Raw genomic sequence first — 16,976 nt, forward strand, 5'->3', positions numbered from 1 at the left:
GATTGTAATCCATACACCTTTGCGTTCTTTCTGTTACATTACAGTGGAGTAAACTCACAAAAAACGCATTGATTTCTGCAGGCGACACCTTCTTTGCTTTTATTAAAAACTAACCTGGTTTCAAGAGACCTAGCAATTACAATATGTGTAAGGTGTGCATAAAGAGGTGGGGAAGTGGAAGTGCTGATGATGGTGCACATAGATGCTGAGGACGCGGGGCAGGTGTGACTATGCCTGTTGCTGGAGCCCAAGAAACATGCCCAGCCGTGACACATTGGTTCCTGCCCCACTTTGCAGAGAAGCACAGTACACCACTTCTGAATCCAGAGCAGTGCAAACAGGAGGTTCTTTGGATAGCAGATAATGGTTCCACCAAGCTTGCCAGCAGCACTCATTCTTCCACATGGTCGAAACTCACCAGCCTAAATACTGAATAACTTAATCCAGGGGCGAACATATCACTGGTGAAACTTATATGGCCACACAGGGGCCCATTTCTACCTACAAAGCAGGTGCAATTATGCATTTTTATGAGCTTCAAGGGGGCCCATATATATTGTTCTTGCACAGGAGCCCTTTTCTGTCTGTGTCCGCCAGTGACTTAATCCTCACTGTGATCTTCCTTCCTCCAATCCATGCTTAGTCCTAGAACACATGTGATTCCACACTAAGACACTCCGAGAAGCAGTTCACCACAAAATTTCTTGATTGTGGCCTCTCAACCTGCATGCTCCAAGAGGGGCAGGACGACATGCTGTTTACTGATGCACAAGACTTAGAGCAGCCATGGCCACAGTAACATGATGGTGGAAAATGGCAAATTTGGGACAAGGAGGAGGAAGATGATGAGACACAGTTGCTGCTAAATCTTGTTGAGGTAAATCACGAAGCCGGGAGACTAGAGTGTGGTGGTGGAAGACGAGGTGTTGAATGACGAAGTCACTGACCCAACCTTGGAAGCTAGAATGCAGACCAGAACCAGCAGCACTGAGTGGGAGAGAGGAGCAGCACCGAAACAGACAGGAAGAGGCAGTAGGGTGACTACAGGGAGAATGTGGGCAACTGTTCGGCAGGGGCCTGGCCACAAAGCACCTAACAACCAACACCAGCATGACCAGATAAATGTCATCTAAGCACCCAACTCATTGGGCAGAAAGCCTTGGTACACAATTGGTGCCATCGGGTGACATCACTGCCTCTTCCCCTTTGCTAGGTGCTTCCCAATCCCCTGTCCAAAATACGGGCACAGATGCCTCCTTCCCTGCACCTATCCTTACCATTATCAGGGACTTCCAAATTCTTGTATCAACCCAGTGTGCAGCTGTTCCTACTCCAGGCCTTGGAATGAAAAAGAAAGTTCCCAGCCACCCACCCACAGGCCCAAATGCTAAAGGTTGCTTGCAATGGATATGTTGCCATTTAGGCTGGTAGACATGGAGGATTTCCAAATCTGACAGCACACTGGATGAATACTGTGGAGGCTGGGGCACCCTGGCATGGCACATGTGCTCCTGGATACCTGACCTCACCTCTATGAGAGTTTCCACCACCTCCTACAGCATTTCCTGCTCCCATCCTGCTCCCCTTCAGCCTTCATATCCAGTGTGGTATTTCATAGCACATCATCCACATCAACCGGTAGCTCTGCAACCCTGCCTCACCAGAGCTGCAACAGGCTCTGCTGAAGCTAATTCATCTAGGAGACAAACCAAATACGGTGGCAGAGTTACTTAAAGGAATAACAGAAGACAGATCTGTGTTTTTTGCTGCTGAACCTCCAACCAGGCATGGTCATGTGTGGTAATGGGTGTAACCTGGTGGTGGCTGTGAAGCTTGGCAAGCTCATACACGTACCATGCTTGGCACATGTGCTCAACTTGGCAGTTCAGCGGTTTCTGAAAACATTTTCCCAGAGCTTCTTGTTAAGGTACTCTGCATCAGGGCCCTTTTACGCAAGTCGGATACAGCTACTGCCACTCTGGCAGTGATGCAGTATCGCATGCAAGTGTAAGCTCACTGACTGATGTGCAATGTCACCATGCTTTGGAACTCCACACTGCACATGCTGGCAATGCTTTTTGTAACCAGGAGGTTAGCGTGCACTCAAGTCCAATAGCGAGGTGCAGGTGTAACGGACCTGTAGGTCCTATTACCAATAATACTCTAATTCACCGCACACTCAGAGGGGTTTTTTTATGCAAATAAGTGCTTATTTTTATTATATACAAAACATGTGGGAGCCAAACAAGTATATATAGCACGAAGTAGAAGCGATATAATTTAGTACGACGTTTCGGCTCAATCCGAGCCTTTATCACTTTTATCGCTGTAAATAAAGAGAAATACATCAGAAAATGAAAGAATAAACAAAGGAGAATTACAACACCATACAAAAATCCAAAATAATCCCAATATATAACAATAGTAAAACAATATATACAGAGCATATACAAATATACAATACGATAGTACATGTAGAATATGAGCATTCAAGCAAAGAAGGTTCAGTGAACCAGCTCCATCTTTGGTACAATAGGAGAAAAGGTGATTACCTGAATTGAAATTCGGATCTTTGAATAGAGAAGAATAGAACTCCCAAGAGAATAGCCCAAGAAAGATGGCTGAAAGGAATTGTCAAAATCATAGTTAGTAGATTCATATGTGTAGACACCCTAATGTCTCTATAAGGTCATAAAGCAGGCCATCTACATAAGGGGAATATAATGTTTTGCTGTTATACAAAGGTGGATGTGTTCCCTATGACGGGCAATGTATTATTCATGATGTCCGTAAAACCTAAGTCCGCAATATACTGTGCAGTGTAATGTACCAGGGAGTAGACATTGTTGTATGTAGGTTTTAAATGGTATATATGTGCTATATAATATCCAATGACAGTTGGCTACAAAGGCGTCCCTAGATAGCGCCATATACCGTAGTATACTGTGCAGGAAAAGATTGCTGTATGTATGTTTAAATAGTATATATGTGCTGGCGTGCACACTATCTAATGACAGTTGGTTATAAAAGCATCCCTGAATAGTGCCACTAAAATGGCCATGTGTACAGTACCTGGTGTAGTGGTGCTAGATAGCGGCGCTCCCACGCCTAGCTGCAGTGGCGTCATGCTAGTTCAATCAGGGTTAGGTGGTATTTAAATAGGAACCCGGTGGCAGCGTCCGACCGGAAGTGAACCTCTGAACCGGAAGTGACGTCGCGCTGTCCTAATGTGAGCACTGCGCATGTCTAAGGACTATACTATTGAGCTGTAAACATACAGCGGTTGCCCTGGTGATAGGAAGAATAGCGATTTTTTCATCTTATCAGAAAAAAAGCGGTGTAATGTTGTCATTTTGTATAGATTGCACAGGATACAGACTAGGTAGATGTAATACTGATCAAGAGCAGATAATTGGTAAAAATTGCATGATTGTGATTAGGACATCTAGACAGATAATGAATCCTATGAAAAAGAAAACCGTAAAAAATAAATAAACAAAGAAAAAAATGACAAAATAAAAATAATAGTAAAAATAAATAATAAATAATAAAAAATAAAAAATAAATGAAGGTAAATGAAAAATAATGAAAAATAAGCAAAACATTGTTAGCTCATGCAAAGTACCTTATGCATGTATCTGTATACAGACATATAGACATATATATATCTATATATACATATAAAAAACATATATATATATATATATACATATACACATGGAGGGCAAAAAAACTCAATCTACACCGCTTTTTTTCTGATAAGATGAAAAAATCGCTATTCTTCCTATCACCAGGGCAACCGCTGTATGTTTACAGCTCAATAGTATAGTCCTTAGACATGCGCAGTGCTCACATTAGGACAGTGCGACGTCACTTCCGGTTCAGAGGTTCACTTCCGGTCGGACGCTGCCACCGGGTTCCTATTTAAATACCACCTAACCCTGATTGAACTAGCATGACGCCACTGCAGCTAGGCGTGGGAGCGCCGCTATCTAGCACCACTACACCAGGTACTGTACACATGGCCATTTTAGTGGCACTATTCAGGGATGCTTTTATAACTAACTGTCATTAGATAGTGTGCACGCCAGCACATATATACTATTTAAACATACATAAAGCAATCTTTTCCTGCACAGTATACTACGGTATATGGCGCTATCTAGGGACGCCTTTGTAGCCAACTGTCATTGGATATTATATAGCACATATATACCATTTAAAACCTACATACAACAATGTCTACTCCCTGGTACATTACACTGCACAGTATATTGCGGACTTAGGTTTTACGGACATCATGAATAATACATTGCCCGTCATAGGGAACACATCCACCTTTGTATAACAGCAAAACATTATATTCCCCTTATGTAGATGGCCTGCTTTATGACCTTATAGAGACATTAGGGTGTCCACACATATGAATCTACTAACTATGATTTTGACAATTCCTTTCAGCCATCTTTCTTGGGCTATTCTCTTGGGAGTTCTATTCTTCTCTATTCAAAGATCCGAATTTCAATTCAGGTAATCACCTTTTCTCCTATTGTACCAAAGATGGAGCTGGTTCACTGAACCTTCTTTGCTTGAATGCTCATATTCTACATGTACTATCGTATTGTATATTTGTATATGCTCTGTATATATTGGTTTACTATTGTTATATATTGGGATTATTTTGGATTTTTGTATGGTGTTGTAATTCTCCTTTGTTTATTCTTTCATTTTCTGATGTATTTCTCTTTATTTACAGCGATAAAAGTGATAAAGGCTCGGATTGAGCCGAAACGTCGTACTAAATTATATCGCTTCTACTTCGTGCTATATATACTTGTTTGGCTCCCACATGTTTTGTATATAATAAAAATAAGCACTTATTTGCATAAAAAAACCCTCTGAGTGTGCGGTGAATTAGAGTATTATTGGTAATAGGACCTACAGGTCCGTTACACCTGCACCTCGCTATTGGACTTGAGTGCACGCTAACCTCCTGGTTACGTTTGCTATATTGGCGTTTGCACCAGTCATTCCCCTATCTCCATATGTCTACAGACACACTTGCATATGACTTGGCTACTAGCACCAATATTTTGGCTCAAGTTACTAGCTCCAATGAATTTTTGAGAACTCCAGTCCAAGAGCTTAGGACCCGTGATTATGAAAAAGCAAAACGTAAATTGATCTCATATGATTTACACTGTACTACACTGGCAGAGTACCATAGACAGAATAAGATTCCAAGGGGGCTCAGGAGTAATCTCCGCCCTACTCTCTTCTCTGATAATTCAGAGTATTGTGAGAAGTATAAAAAGATACTAAATAAATGTTCATTAGACATTATTATATTGACGGTGGAATATCTCCAGAGGGCCATAGTGGAAACTAAGCAAAATATACAGGCCATTGAAGCGCAACTCTCCACCTCTATTTCCTCAACGGAGTGGACATCTCTTAAAACCAAAACCGAGAAAGTCCTGTCCGAACATCAAAAGTCTCTACAGGAACGTAAGAGGCAGAAATTTCAGCGTGATTCAGACGACTATTCTATGAACAGAGTATACAAATGGAACGATACATCCGCTACTATGGGCCCTTGGCGCAGACCCTATTACCAACGAAGAAATGGGTCCTTCAGTTCCGGAAGCGACTCCTCCACAAACTCTGGCAGACAACATTTTTTAGGAAGAGGCCACAGGGGGAATCAGTGTACCACAGACCCACCAGGCGAGGCAGGAGAAAGGATGGCAACCCGCTCACAGGTGAGACAACAGGTATAGCATCGGACCTGGTGATCAACATTTCAGACTATCTCCTCTCCCTGTCAGAACTCTCTGTGCTACAGAAGGGACTTTCCGTTTGTCCCACTCCCATGTGGAACTAGTTCCAACTCGAAAAAGACCTCAAGCGATTTTATCGAACTATTAGACTTAAAACCCATTTTGGCTTGTCTCCTAACCCCATGGGTGAGGGGACCCCATTACCTTGCGATACTCAGGTTCCTGAATTGTCTATTTCTGCACTTGGTCTTCGTAACCCAAGTAAATTCTGTCCTCCTAGCACATACCATGCGGCAGAGACGTTCATTTCGCTAGTGGACCGTGAGGTCAAAATGCTTTCTCATCAGGCACAACTCGGTCTCTTCCCTACTCACTCTAATCTGTCACCTGCTGAAAAACAAGCTCTCAATTCTATTCACAATAATAAGAACATCATAATCAAACCGGCTGATAAAGGCAGTGCTTTAGTGGTTATGAACTACATTGATTACAATAAGGAAGTGAATAGGCAGTTATCTGACACCAATACTTACAGGATTATCCCTAGGGATCCGGTTTCCACTATTACTCACAAAATCAAGGAACTAACCAAAACTTATCTAGACAGCCATACAATTGACCAAAAAACTGCCAGTTTTCTTGTTAACCCTCATCCAATTACACCGGTTTTTTATGTACTACCCAAGATACATAAGTCCTTACAAAATCCACCAGGCAGACCGATTGTAGCATCTACGGATTCAGTTCTATCTCCACTATCCATTTTCCTTGAGAAAATATTCACACCTCTAGTCAAACAGACAAGGTCTTTCCTCTTGGACACAGGGCATTTCTTGGAAGTCATTCAAAAATTGGGTAATGGACCCCCAGGTAGTATCCTTACCACCCTAGATGTCAATAGCCTATACACTTCGATCACCCATGATAAAGGAATAGAAGCCGCAAGATTCTTACTTAATTCCTCAGACCTGTCCACAGACTCCATGGAATTTTGTATAGACCTACTTAAACTAGTATTGCATGAAAACTACTTTCTATATGAGGACACCTACTATGTACAGAGGTGCGGGACTGCAATGGGCGCGAATATAGCGCCGGCTTATGCTAATGCCTACATGAACCTTTTCGAGATTAATCATGTTTTCTGCAATAATCTTTTTTCACAATATGCTATAGAATATCACCGCTATATCGATGATATCTTCTTTGTCTGGACAGGAACGACATCATCCTTGCAGGATTTCTATCTATATCTCAACTCCATTTATCCAGAACTACAATTCACGCTACATTTCAGTATGGAATCAGTTCCTTTTTTGGATACGAGAGTTTTACAGGATAGTGAGGGTACTCTCTCAACGGACCTATATTGTAAACCTACTGATAGCAACAGTCTTTTGCATTACTCGAGTTGTCACCCAAGAGCCACTAAGAACAGTCTACCACGTTCGCAGTTCAACAGGGTAGCACGTATTGTATCGGATCAGGACGTCCGCAATGAGAGACTTGACACAATGGCTAGGAAATTTAGGGACAGACGGTATCCATCCAAACTGCTTGAGATCGAAAAACAACGGGTAGTAACACCCCCATCCCCTCCACCAACAAGATATCCTAGAGAAAGGATTCCATTTGTTCACACCTTTCATCCACTGATGCCTAAAGTATACTCTATCATTAAGAAACACTGGCCTCTCCTTTATAAGGCTTACCCGGACATCAGTTCCTTTGAGGCCCCAGTATTGATTTGTACAAAACGTCCCACCAATGTCCGTGACAAGGTGGTAAGGGCAGACATAGGCAGTAAAGTCTCTACTACTACCCAGAGGCTACTCGCCCCTCGCCGTTGTGTCACATTTCCCTGCCTTAACTGTGCAGCCTGTTCGAATGTGATCAGGTCAGACAATATCACTCATCCTAGGACAGGCAAGTCTTTTCCGATATGTGGCTACTATACGTGTGATTCAAACTTCGTGGTTTATTTGGTGAAATGCCCATGTGGCCTCCTCTATGTAGGGGAAACATCCCAACACGTCAAAGACCGTATTGCCAGCCATAAGTCAACGATTAGATGTCAAAAAAACTGGTTACCCCTGCCTGAGCACTTTACTAAATACCGACACTCAGTTGCACAGTTGAAATACCAGGTAATTGAGCATGTACCCCGTCCGAGGAGGGGTGGTGACCATATTAAATTATTAAGAGAGAGGGAAACATACTGGATACATAAGCTGGACACTTTGGCCCCTAGAGGGCTTAATAGAGAAATAGACTGGCTTATATAATGACTAACAACCTTTTTCTGTTATTTTGCAGACTCGTTAGTACACTTTAACCCTAGGTGAGTTTGCTCCGCCCACTGGACTCTGTCTTAGATTGAGTTTTTTTGCCCTCCATGTGTATATTTATATATATATATGTTTTTTATATGTATATGTATATATAGATATATATATATATGTCTATATGTCTGTATACAGATACATGCATAAGGTACTTTGCATGAGCTAACAATGTTTTGCTTATTTTTCATTATTTTTCATTTACCTTCATTTATTTTTTATTTTTTATTATTTATTATTTATTTTTTATTTTTACAATTATTTTTATTTTGTCATTTTTTTCTTTGTTTATTTATTTTTTACGGTTTTCTTTTTCATAGGATTCATTATCTGTCTAGATGTCCTAATCACAATCATGCAATTTTTACCAATTATCTGCTCTTGATCAGTATTACATCTACCTAGTCTGTATCCTGTGCAATCTATACAAAATGACAACATTACACCGCTTTTTTTCTGATAAGATGAAAAAATCGCTATTCTTCCTATCACCAGGGCAACCGCTGTATGTTTACAGCTCAATAGTATAGTCCTTAGACATGCGCAGTGCTCACATTAGGATAGCGCGACGTCACTTCCGGTTCAGAGGTTCACTTCTGGTCGGACGCTGCCACCGGGTTCCTATTTATACCACATTTTCTGTGTTGCAGTTAATAAACTGTTTAATACTAAATATTTGAGTATTTTCTGAATTATTGAAATTATTTGTTTTATGTGCATATTTGCACATCTTGCACTTTTCTGAGCCACACTTAAAAAAACCTATAGTTTTCAACCAATTATTTATAACAGGTGCTGATGAGAAAAAACTCGGAGAAACCAAATCCCCAATAGTGGGAGCTCGTCTGGCAATGACATTAGTACCCGATTCTAAAATTTTTGACAAAATGTCATCTTCATACAAGATTGGTACAATTTTTGAAAAAAAAATTTTTTATCTCATTAAATTGAAGACTGTACTCTAGACTAAGAAAAGTTTTTTTATTTATATCACTTTTATTTTCATGATTTTCTTTTGGTCCTAATAAATCTGGTCTGTCCTTTTTCTCTGCAATTCTCTCTGCTCTTTTCAACATCCAGTTAGGATAACCGTTTTTTTAGTTTTTTATGCAGTTCAGCAAATTCTTTATTTTAAATTTGATTATCCATGCAGTTTCTTTTTAATCTTAAATGTTCACCTCTAGGAATAGACCTAATTACATATTTGGGTTACATCATGTTGGGTACATTTCGTTGGTATACAACCCTCCAAACACTTGTTTAACATTTATCAGTATCATATTGCTCACTCATAGGGTATTACATGTTCTTGGGTACATTTATTTGCGGTATAAGCCTCCAAAAAGTTTTGCAAAATTTATCATTATTATATTCCACACCTATAGACTATTCTTTGGTCTGAAGTATATTTCATTAGTACATAATTATCAAAAACATGTTAAAAAAAATGTGTTGGTGTTATATTACTCACTAGAGTTGAGTGACTTTGGTCGGATCGGGTTTCGTGAAACCCGAATGAAACAAAATTTGTTTTGGATGAAACTCGTCTGACTAGGGCAAAAAAAGTCATAGTTTCATCTGAAACCTGACCCCCAATGCAAGTCAATGGGAAATAACAGTCGGCATTGAGCGGATGACATTCATCCACTCAATGCCGACTTTTATTCCCCATTGACTTGCATTGGGGTCAGGTTTCAGACGAAACTCAGACTTTTTTTGCCCTAGTCGGACCAGTTTCATCCAAAACAAATTTTGTTTCATTCGGGTTTCACGAAACCCGATCCGACCAAAGTCGCTCAACTCTATTACTCACCCATAAAGTATTCCATGATCAGGTGTCCATTTCATTGTACTAAAAGACTCAAAAAACTTGTTAAAAAATGTGTTGGTATTACAATGCCTTGCGAAGGTATTCAGCCCCCTGGAACTTTTCAACCTTTTCTCACATATCATGCTTCAAACATAAAGATACCAAATGTACATTTTTGGTGAAGAATCAAGAACAAGTGGGACACAATTGAGAAGGTGAACGAAATTTATTGGTTATTTTAAATTTTTGTGGAAAGTCAAAAACTGAAATGTGGGGCGTCCAATATTATTCGGCCCCTTTAACTTAATACTTTGTTGCACCACCTTTTGCTGCGATTACAGCTGCAAGTCACTTGGAGTATGTCTCTATCAGTTTTGAACATCGAGAGACTGAAATTCTTGCCCATTCTTCCTTGACAAACAGCTCACGCTCAGTGAGGTTTGATGGAGATCATTTGTGAACAGCAGTTTTCAGCTCTTTCCACAGATTCTCGATTGGATTCAGGTCTGGACTTTGACTTGGCCATTCTAACACCTGGATACGTTTATTTGTGAACCATTCCATTGTAGATTTTGCTTTATGTTTGGGATCATTGTCTTGTTGGAAGACAAATCTCCGTTCCAGTCTCAGGTCTTTTGCAGACTTCAACAGGTTTTCTTCAAGAATGGTCCTGTATTTGGCTCCATCCATCTTCCCATCAATTTTTACCATCTTCTGTGTCCCTGCTGAAGAAAAGCAGCCCCAAACCATGATGCTGCCTCCACCAGGTTTGACAGTGGGGATGGTGTGTTCAGGGTGATGAGCTGTGTTGCCTTTACGCCAAACATATCATTTGGCATTGTTGCCAAAAAGTTCGATTTTGGTTTCATCTGACTCGAGCACCTTCTTCCACATGTTTGGTGTGTCTCCCAGGTGGCTTGTTGCAAACTTTAAACCACACTTTTTATGGATATCTTTGAGAAATGGCTTTATTTTTGCCACTCTTCAATAAAGGCCAGATTTGTGCAGTGTACGACTGATTGTTGTCCTATGAACAGACTGTCCCACCTCAGCTGTAGATCTCTGCACTTCATCCAGAGTGATCATGGACCTCTTGGCTACATCTCTGATCAGTTTTCTCTTTGTTTAAGATGAAAGTTTAGAGGGACGACCGGGTCTTGGTAGATTTGCAGTGGTATGATACTCCTTCCATTTAAATATGATTGCTTGCACAGTGCTCCTTGCGATGTTTAAAGTTTTAGAGATAATTTTGTATCCAAATCCGGCTTTAAACTTTTCCACAACAGTATCACGGACCTGCCTGCTGTGTTCCTTGGTCTTCATGATGCTCTCTGTGCTTCAAACAGAACCCTGAGACAATCACAGAACAGGTGCATTTATACGGAGACTTGATTACACACAGGTGGATTATATTTATCATCATTAGTCATTTAGGACAACATTGGATCATTCATAGAATCATAGAATCATAGAATCGTAGAGTTGGAAGGGACCTCCTGGGCCATCTGGTCCAACCCCCTGCTCAAAGCAGGATTCGCTAAATCATCCCAGACAGATATCTGTCCAGCCTCTGTTGAAAGACTTCTAGTGAAGGAGAACTCACCACCTCTCATGGCAGCCTATTCCACTCATTGATCACTCTGCCAAAAAGTTTTTTCTAATATCTAATCTGTGTCTCTTCCCATTCAGTTTCATCCCATTGTTTCTAGTCTTTCCTTGTGCAAATGAGAATAAAGATGATCCTTCTGCAATGTGACAGCCCTTGAGATATTTGTAGACAGTTATTAAGTCTCCTCTCAGTCTTCTCTTTTGCAAGCTAAACATTCCCAAATCCTGCAACCTTTCCTCATAAGACAGGGTTTGCAAACCGGTCACCATTCTGGTCGCTCTTTTCTGAACTTGCTCCAGCGATCCACAATGAACTTCTTGAGTGAGTTTGCTGCACTGAAAGTAAAGGAGCTGAATAATATTGCACGCCCCACTTTTCAGTTTTTGACATTCCACAAAAATTTAAAATGGCCAATAAATTTCATTCAACTTCACAATTGTGTTCCACTTGTTGTTGATTCTTCACCAAAAATTTACATTTGGTATCTTTAGCATGATATGTGGGAAAAGGTTGAAAAGTTCCAGGCGCCGAATATTTTCGCAAGGCACTGTATATTGCTCATTTACTTCTTAAAAAATTTTGAACTCTTTTTTGGAGTGTTGTATACCACCGAAATGTAAAATAAAGTACATTGTATGCTATGTATGACTAATTGAATCCAGAAAACTACTCTATGGATGACATATTCAATCCAGAAAATTTTTTGAACTGTTTTCTGTAGTGTTATATACCACTGAAAGGTAAAGCAGAGTGCATTCAGCTCTGGCAAAAATTAAAAGAACACTTCCAAATGTTCAGTTTGTTTGATTTTTCTCTTTATAGGTATATTTTTAAGTAAAATGTAACTTGTTCTTTTAGTCTACAAACTTCTAACAACATGTCTCCGAATTTCCAAGCAATAAATTTTGCATTTTTCTGACAAAGACAAATGGTCAAAATTAAAATAAAACAGTGCTTTCAGACCTCAAATAATGCAAAGAAAACAAGTTCATAATCATTTAGAAACAACAATCCTAATGATTAAACTCAGGAAAAGTTCTGAATTCAATATTTTGTGGAATAACTATGATTTTTAAAAACAGCTTTCATGAGTCTTGGCATGCTTGCCACCAGTTTTTCACACTGCTTATGGTGCAAAAATTTAAGCAGTTCTTCTCTGATGGCTTGTGACTATCCATCATCCTCTTGATTACATTCCAGAGGTTGTCAATGGGTTTCAGGTCTGGAGAATGGGCTGCCCATGACAGGGTTTGATGTGGTGGTCTCTTAATATTTGTCAGAGCTGTAGAACTTTATGGATGACTCTGAATCCTGAAAAAAATGTGAATTTTTTTAGAGTGTTATGTACCACCAAAATGTAAAAAGCACATAATACTCTATTGATGATAAATTCAATTCAGAAACATTTTTGTACCCTTTTTTGGAATGTTATATACCACCGAAATGTAAATCAAAGTACGTAATAATTTATGAATGACTAATTGAATCCAGAACATTTTTTAAACAATTTTTCAAGTGCTATATACCACCAAAATGTAAAACAAAAACACAATATACTAAATGGATGATGAATTCAATCCAGAAAAAAAATTTCAATGCTTTTTTTGAGTGTTATATACAACAAAAATGTAAAGCAAAGCATATAAGACTCTATGGATGACAAATCAATCCAGAAATGTTTATGAATACTTTTTTGGAGTGTTACATACCATCCAAATGTAAAACAAAATGCGCAATACATTATGGATGACTAATTGAATCCAGAAAAATTATTCAATGCTTTTTAGAGTGTTATACACCACCGATATGCAAAAAAGCACGTAATACTCTTTTGATGACAAATTCTATCCAGAAACATTTTTGAATCCTTTTTTAGAGTGTTATATCCCACCAAAATGTAAAATAAAGTATATTATACTCTATAGATGGCATATTCAGTCCAAACAAAATTTATTCCACCAAAATGTAAATCAAAACACAAAATATTCAATGGATGACAAATTCAATCTCAAAAAGCTTTTGAATGCTTTTTTTGAAGTGTTATTAACAACAGAAATATAAAACAAAGCATATAATACTCTATAGATGCCATTTTCAGTCCAGACAAAGTTTTAACTGTTTTCCCGAGTATTATATGCAACTGAAATGTAACAAAATCTACAAAAAAGCAAAATAAACATATACCTTACTGTAACTAAATAAGCATTTTTGCTTTTTACTTATTTAGTTACAGTAGGGTTTTTTATTATTTTGCTTTTTGTAGGTTTTGAATGTTTTATGGCCAATGTGAACATGTGTTTATGTGCTGCATGTATACCAACTTTAAATCAAGCTCAATTTTTGTTTTTTTACTGAAATGTAAAGCAGAGTACATAACACTCTATGAATGATTCATTCAACCCAGACACATTTTGAAGTGTTATATACCACCAAAATGTTAAAAAAAAATCATGTAATTCTCTATGGATGGCAGCTTGAATCCTGAAAACTTTTTAAACGCTTTTGCATTTTTTAAAGAAAGTGTGATTACTCCTGTCTGGTTGTTGTGATGCTATTTTCCTGGTGATTTTTGTAATCTGGAAACAAATGGTTGTCAGCTGTGAGGATAAAAATTTTGCCTGACCTAGTTCTATCCCTTTATGTGTTGGTTTTCAACATTTGCTGGGCCGAATGTTTTGCATATTTTGCCATGGGTATTCGGAATTTGCCTAGAATAATTTTTTGGGTTTGTGAGTTTTCATTTAGCATGGTAGTCAAATTGATCACCAGATGTCAGGAAGCTTACTATTCTAAGAGTGAATCCAGGCAAAAGTCAAAAAGAGGCAGCTATGGAATTCAACTGCTCTGAGTCAAATGTCATGTTTAGTAAAGAAAGAAAAAGATGGTTATGGAATAGCTGATAAAACCTAGAAGTGGACAACCACGGAAAGCTTCCTCCAAAGTCATTCACATTATTAATAAAAATCAGCATCTGATGTCCTTAAAAGTGCTGTACAGACTTTGCATGAAAGTAATACAGGGTCAAAGTGAATCGCCAAACTGTGGTGCGATGGCTAAGAGCAGTAGGGTTGAATGCACAAGTTCCAGTCAAGAAGCCTTTCATTTCAGCTAAGAAATAGAAGGTCCAACTTGAGTTTGCCAAAGAACACAGCCAATGGAAAGCGACAGATTTGTCTAATGTGTCGTGGTCAGATGAATCCAATTTCAATCTGTTTGGTAGTGATGGAAAGCACTATATATACTGCCGAATTGGAAAATGTAATGATCATAGAATCATAGAATCGTAGAGTTGGTAGGGACCTCCTGGGCCATCTGGTCCAACCCCCTGCTCAAAGCAGGATTCGCTAAATCATCCCAGTCAGATGTCTGTCCAGCCTCTGTTTGAAGACTTCCATTGAAGGAGAACTCACCACTTCTCATGGCAGCCTGTTCCACTCATTGATCACTCTAACTGTCAAAAAGTTTTTTCTAATATCTAATCTGTGTCTCCTCCCATTCAGTTTCATCCCATTGCTTCTAGTCTTTCCTTGTGCAAATGAGAATAAAGTTGATCCTTCTACAATGTGACAGCCCTTTAGATATTTGTAGACAGCTATTAAGTCTCCTCTCAGTCTTCTCTTTTGCAAACTAAACATTCCCAAATCCTGCAACCTTTCCTCATAGGACAGGGTTTGCAGACCGGTCACCATTCTGGTCACTCTTTTCTGAACTTGCTCCAGTTTGTTGATGTCTTCTTTAAAATGTGGTGCCCAAAACTGGACACAATATTCCAGATGAGGTCTGACCAAAGAGGAGTAGAGGGAAATTATGACTTCACGTGATCTAGACTGTATGCTTCTGTTAATACATCCTAGAATTGCATTTGCCTTTTTTGCTGCTGCATCACACTGTTGACTCATATTCAGTCTGTGATCTATTAGTATACCCAAGTCTTTTTCACATGTGCTGTCACTTAGCCCTATTCCTCCCATTCTGTATATGCTTTTTTCATTTTTATTGCCCAGATGTAGTACTTTGCATTTCTCCATGTTAAAAACCATTCTGTTAGTTGCTGCCCACTTCTCCAGTTTATTTATATCTTTTTGAATCCTCTCTCTCTCTTCTCTAGTATTAGCTATCCCTCCTAGCTTTGTGTCATCAGCAAATTTAATCAGTAAGGTACCAAACACCTACAGTGAAACATGGTGGTGGCAATGTCATGGTTTGGGGCTGCTTTTCTTCATCTGCAATTGGCCATCTGCATAGAATTGATAGAAATTTGAATGCTACCATGTACAAGGATATACAGGAGAATGTAATGCTGCCACATGGTAAAACCAAAGTAGGCAGGGGCTAGAAATTCCAGCAAGACAATGATCCTAAGAACACATCTAATTTAGTCTGAAATTGGTCAGCAAAAAGAAATGTTCTCCTGTTGCAATGGTCAAGCCAATTACTTGATTTAAAGAGAGAGCACCTTTAGGTGAGTTATGGCAACGTGTTGGGGCCAGTACCCATAGCAATAAAGATGAATTGTTTTCAGATTTGCAAATGGAATGGAGCAAGATCCCTCTAGATGTTTTGACTACCCTAGTTGCTTCAATGCCCCGTTGTTTTGGTTCAGTAATTAACCCCTTAGCGACAGCCAGTTTGCAGCTTAATGACCGGGCCAATTTTTACAATTCTGGCCACTGTCACTTTATGAGGTTATAACTCTGGAACGCTTTAATGGATCCTGCTGATTCTGAGAGTGTTTTTTCTTGACATATTGTACTTCATGATAGTGGTAAAATTTCTTCGATAAGTCTTGTGTTTATTTATGAAAAAAATGGAAATATGGTGAAAATTTTGAAAATGTTGCAATTTTAAAACTTTAAATTTTTATGCCCTTAAATCAGAGAGATGTGTCACACAAATTTCTTAATAAATAACATTTCCCATATGTCTAGTTTACATCAGCACAATTTTGAAATTTTTTTCTATTAGGAAGTTATAAGGGTTAAAAGTTGACCAGCGATTTCTCATTTTTACAACAAAATTTACAAAACCATTTTTTTTGGGACCACATCATATTTAAAGCCATATTGAGGGCTGTACATGACAGAAAATACCCCAAAGTGGCACCATTCTAAAAACTAGACCCCTCAAGGTGCTCAAAACCACATTCAAGAAGTTTATTAAACCTTTACGTGCTTCACAGGAGCTAAAGCAATGTGGAAGGAAAAAATTAACATTTAACTTTTTTTGCAAAAAATTTACTTCAGAATGAATTTTTTTTATTTTCACAAGTGTTAAAAGAGAAAATCAATCACAAAATTTGTTGCACAATTTCTCCTGAATACGCCGATACCCCATATGTGGGGGTAAACCACTTTTTCTGCACACGGCAGAGCTCGAAAGGGATGGAGCGTCATTTGACTTTTTCAACGCAGAATTGGCTGGAATTGAGATCGGAT

The 16,976-nt window shown here is 38.9% G+C and overlaps 1 protein-coding gene across 1 annotated transcript in view; it reads right to left on the reverse strand.

The window, feature by feature from the left end:
- The window catches only part of MLIP (muscular LMNA interacting protein), a 422,570-nt gene that overhangs the window by 99,895 nt on the left and 305,699 nt on the right, over positions 1-16,976 (reverse strand). The window lies entirely within an intron of this gene.

This window comes from Dendrobates tinctorius, unplaced genomic scaffold (genome assembly GCF_039654945.1).
Source record: "Dendrobates tinctorius isolate UK_male_01 unplaced genomic scaffold, ASM3965494v1 ptg000107l, whole genome shotgun sequence".
NCBI classification, from domain to species: Eukaryota; Metazoa; Chordata; class Amphibia; order Anura; family Dendrobatidae; genus Dendrobates; species Dendrobates tinctorius.